At 36.9% G+C, this 5512-nt stretch overlaps 1 protein-coding gene across 1 annotated transcript in view; it reads left to right on the top strand.

Annotated features, from left to right (window-relative positions):
* The first annotated feature begins 5084 nt into the window (after positions 1–5084).
* Positions 5085–5512, top strand: part of ARHGAP5 (Rho GTPase activating protein 5) — a 69359-nt gene continuing 68931 nt past the window's right edge. The window contains exon 1 of the mRNA XM_023521155.1: positions 5085–5264. The gene's annotated coding sequence lies outside the window, so the exon portion shown is untranslated. The remainder of the gene's footprint in view (positions 5265–5512) is intronic.

The following is a 5512-nucleotide window of genomic DNA, read 5'->3' on the forward strand; positions in this document are numbered from 1 at the left end:
ATTTTCTTATAATATTAAACATAAATTTACTGTGTGACCCATCAATTTTACCTACAGATATCTATCCAAAAGAAATGGAAACATATATCCATACAAACATTTATATATTCATAGCATCATTATTGATAATAGCCAAAAAGTAGAAACAAAGCAAAAAGAAGAAAATAAACATTACCTATAATCCTATCATGTAGATCAAACCTCTATTAATATGTTGGTCAATAATATTGTCATCTTGTTTTTAACACTCTTTTTACGAAAATGGAATTATATACCTTTATTGCTTGGTAGCCTGATTTTTTTTTCACAGAAGATTATGGATATTTTTCTACCTCAATAAATATATGCTTTTAAAATATTTAAAATATTTGCCTTCATTTAATTTTATAAGGCCTTGATTTATAGGACACATATAGCTCTTTATGAATTTTTGCTACTTTACATTTACTTTATCATGTCTGTAAAATCTCAGAATTCCTAATGTAAATACTTTTTTGAGAAAGAATAGAAAAGTTATTAATATCTATTCCTATGGGAACTAAAGCTGGAAATAAATGAAGTATATGCTACAGCCTTGTTCTGGGATATGCTTAAGAGAGATGGGAAGCTTATTTGGGGAAAGATGAGTATTATTGTTCCTCACTATGTAATAGATGTGTTGAAAGAAGCTGTTTACCCATCAGAAAAATCACATTGTTATTTGAGTTTTTTAAAAACAATGCAGAAGTATGGATTGGCAAAGCAAACATTTACCATCTACTACAGCTTATAGTAATAGGAAAGAATGACAAAGCCTTCATTGTAAAATGATTAGACACCTTTTTGATTTCAGAAACTCTTATGCTGCACCAGTTCTTTAGAATGTTCCCTGATGTTTTAGATCTACAGTTACTTGTTGCTAGTAACTAACATTTACCTATTAGAGAGATATCACGTAGAGAAATGTGAGTTGTACTTAGGGAAGGATAGCTAACTCAACTTTCACGGGCTAATTCAACAATTTCTTTAAATGATTTGTATTTTCCAAAGTGATTATCTCAGCTGGTACTTCCAAATATAATCTAAAGCCTTTTGTTAGCAATATATCCACAGAAATCCATAAAACTTAGAGTATTTCATTTTATTACCAAACATTTATCGAGCTTTCTACTAATGATATTCTAGTTATTACATAGAGCCAAACATTAATTTGTGATTTCTACCTAGAGGGGCTCACGAGCTATATTTGTCTAAAGAAAGGAATAAGGAATATTCGCAAAAAATATGTTCTATGGTTAAACAGTCAAGCAGTACAAGTTCCCGTTTCCCATTGTAATGATTTACAAATGACAGTGGTAACAATCTCGGAGAATTCAGTTAGCAACCTTTGCAATTATTTTTTTAGCTTTATAGGGTTAACCTTATTGGGGTTGATTAAATTCAAGCTGCGATCTTTCATAAAAACTCAATGGAGGGTCCAGATGGCCTAACAATACCTCCTTTTGTGAGAGGAAATAACTTGAAGATTTTTGTCTAATTAAAGTATTTCTGCTGGTGGGACCTGAATGAATTGTTATTCCATTAAAAGGAGCCTGTATTACAAGTAAACTTTATAAAATACTAATTATTCAAAAATAGAGTTCTGCTCTCACCATTTCAGTTATGCCCTAGGACCAGAGCAGCATGAACATGACATTTTGAAGCTAGACTCTGATACCATCTTTGGGATTTCAGTCTGAAAATACAATTCTGGAAAATCAACAGAACAAGGCTCTATGGAACAAAATGCCAGGAAGGTCAATATAGTACTTTCCTACTGTTCCAGTCCCATGCTCACAATTACCTTAACTCTTGTCAAAATATTTTCTACAGTAACAGCCAAGACATAATTAACACCTTTTCTTCATACCAAAAATATCACTGGTAGCCATAAAACAAATTTGGAGTAAGCACCTTAACTCAGTAAATGGCTACTATGGTTATTGGTATATCGTAATTTGCCTGCTAGTGTGAATAACATCCCATCTTACCCTGCCTGCTCTCCTCCCAATAGTTATAGCTGTATGAGATTGAGAGAAAGATTGAAATCTAGGCAGGAGGTGGGTGGAAATGAGTTGTGAAATTCAATAGGAAATTAGACAATAACAATCTTTCAGTGCTTTATTTAGTTGCCTTCATTCTTCTCCGACTTCTTTGTATATTCTATCTGTAATCAAGGTGATATTCTGAGGTAGTCTGTTCTCCAAAAGGACGTTCGGTATCGGACAGGCAAAAAGTATTTGTCAATTTTGTCATAAATGGGAAAGGCTCTTCATTGGGCTTTTCATATGTTCTTGGTTGAGGCTACAGGAGCCATAGTTATGAGAAGAAATTTCCAGCAGGGGGTGTAGTTGCTTCTACAGGGTAAATTCTTTTGAAGCCAAATCACGTCAAACATCTGTATCTTGTAGTGTTACCACTGATGGTCTAAGCTGCAATTTTGATAACATTTTTTTTTTCATGGCTGTCATCTCTTTTGATGCTCAAAAGACCATGCATAATAATACTTTATTAGGATGTGTTACAGAACTAGAAATTTGTGAAGAATATTTATATTAAAAACCTAAAATGCCTGACTGAAATCTTATTCTACTAATTTTTTCAAAGTAAATGAACAAAGCTTCGGGTGATTTTAATTATCCAGTACAGTAGAACAAGTGCTTCAATTTTTTATTTTAGATAAGAGGAATAGTTGAGCTGAGAGGGCTTGGCAACATTTACTCTATCCCGTGTGTGTGGGGTGTGTGTGTGTGTGTGTGTGTGTGTGTGTGTGTGTGTGTCTGTGTGTGTGTGTAAAGAATAAATTATTTATTTTCTCAAAATTGTTCCTTTTGGATTGGAGGGTGGGTGTTTAAAGCTATTTCTCTGAGGGCATGGTTCTTAGTCAATTTTTAAAAATGTCATCTTTCTCTTTAGTTTTTGTTTTATTTTCTGCTCTTTATTAGATTTTATTTGTAGTTATCAGAATTTTCGACCACAGAACTTTATGCCCTAATTCTCATTTTCAGATTATTTTTATTTGTACAGAAATCTGTATGCTTTATTTTTTGAGAAGAGCAAGTAACAACAAAAAAGTGCTTACGTAACACATTTAACCTTAGACTAAAAAATAGTATTAAAAAGGAGCAAAGTCCTAAAGTTCCAGACGCCTTAAATCAAAATGGATGATGATGACCAAAAATCATTTCAGCTATGAAAATTACAGCTCAAAAACTGCAGCTTAAAAAAAATTCTGGTGTCTTAATTATGAGAAAATGAGATTTCAAGTCTTTTTTTCCCCTCAGGTATCATGTCCTGATTCTTCAATATCATGTCTGTTTTAGAGAAAACGTTAACAAATAAAGAAGATGAAAATTACACCTTCTTTATATGTTAACGTTTCCTTTAAATTCCCTGATTTATTTAACTTTGGTTTATGTTGATATATGTCCAAGGTTATGAAATTTCTGATTATTTAGGAAATAATTTAAAAAATATATCATAGGGTGGTATATATATAGTACTTAATATTTCAAAATTAAAAAAATATATATAGTACTTAATATTTCAAAATTAAAACTATGACTTTGAATTGGCTTCTTGTATATTAAAGGACTGTTACTGCAGAGGTCAAGAAATGCTTTTAAATGCACAAACTCTCCAACCTATGCAAGCTGAATGGGTACTTCTGGCATTAGTACCACACTTTAATTGTGCCACTCCCTCTCCCCAATTTCCTCATCTACTCTTTTTCTCCTTTTCGCCCCTCTATATTTACTTTCATTGCAAGTTTTCTTTAGTGTCCTTCATTACTGCCTATGGTTTGTAACTGAAAGAAAGAAGTACCTACAGACCTTACTTAACCTATTTGGTATCATTCAGATGCAAGGGAGTGGCGGGCGTAAGGGATTTTAGTCATGCCTTTCTAAAATTAGGGATTAAGAGACAGAGAAATCAAACATGTCTCTTCTGCTTTTGTCTATTAAGTTTACCTATGAGAAATATGGAGAGTAGAGGGGCAGACGTGGGGAACAAATAAACAGAACTTCTGCTGGAATATTGTGACAGATTTACAAATATTTTCGAACAGATTTTTACCAAAAGGTAGTTTTTTTTTTTTTTTCTTTACTAACAGACCGTAAATGTACGTATTTGGAAGCAGCTGCATCATTATAACACCAAAAAGCAAACTTGGCTAACTTTAGTACCTTATGTAACGAGAATAAAGAATAACTTGAATCTAAAGGACTTTTTTACACGTTAACTTGCCTGATGATTAACTGTTTTCAATGTAGGAGACAAATCTTTCTCCAAAGAGAAATTCTAGCCTAAATTACATCTTTTTTTAAAAATGACTTAACAACGAATTGGGGTAGATTTGCTCATTCTTTCATCTGCTGGCAACTATCTTTAAGACCTCTAAATAAAACACATTCTGATGGCCTTGAGAGAGTCACAAGACCTGCCAGTTTCAATGGTAAAAGGAAAGGCAGTTTCCTACCCTCCTTTGTTTCTCCACCATTCAATGTCAATGCCCAGATGAGAAATACACCGAAAGCCCAGTGTACCCCCAAACTTGGGAAATCTCAAAAATATTGACTATATTTAAGGCAGTATAATAAAATCCAGGTGGCTGATGGTTCCTAAGGTTGGGCTGGTAGCGGTGTGAGCAGGTCTTTTGGGCCACCCTAAAACCCGCCCCAAGTTTTGACATCTCGCTCAATTTCCATAAGGACAGACTAAGCCGAGGGCCTAATGCCTCCCTGTGCCATGTCGACAGAGGATTCTTTAGGCTCTCATGGAGTTTTGCCTTCTGGGTGAGTACGCCACCAGATCCGCCACAAGGTCCCGGGCGGGTGATGCCTGTAGTTGGCGAACGATCCCGACAGAAAGCTGGTTTCACACACAGGAGCATACACGCGAGCATGTCCCTGCGAACGAGCTTGGGCGCATATTTTCCTCCCATGAATTCTTTAATGCTTAGAGACCGGAGACGGCTTTACCGAGAAACATTCAATGTCCATGCGATGTTTTGCAACTGCTAAGACAACATCAGGTTTCTTTGCAGTATTGTGGTTTGCTCGGTTTCGGCCAGAAACCGGAACAGAAGAAAAGGGAGAAAGCAGGGAAGGTTTGGAGACAACAGTGCTCGGGGCTGCACAGCCTGCAGCTTCTAAAGCGTGGAGGATGGGACAGAGGAGGAGCAGAATACGGAGAAAGGGGAAAGCTGAAGAAAAATACACACGCCAATGGGTAAAAGGGAAAAGGTGAGAAGGAATGGAGTAGGAGAGGGAACCAATGGGTGGGAGAGGCGGAGGAAGAAGGGGGAGGGGCAGAAGCCAATGGGGTAGCCGGGACGCGAGCGAGGACGCGGCCCCGCGCTGGCTCCCCTCCCTCCGGCTCCAGCGCTCGCGCCTTCCCAGGCTCCCGGGAGACGAGGGCAGGGGCGGGGCCCTGGCCGGCGCGCGAGGCGTCGCGAGGTGAGGGCGGCCGAGGTGGGGAATTGTGGGGAGGG

This window comes from Pteropus vampyrus, unplaced genomic scaffold, assembly GCF_000151845.1.
Source record: "Pteropus vampyrus isolate Shadow unplaced genomic scaffold, Pvam_2.0 Scaffold297, whole genome shotgun sequence".
NCBI lineage: Eukaryota > Metazoa > Chordata > Mammalia > Chiroptera > Pteropodidae > Pteropus > Pteropus vampyrus.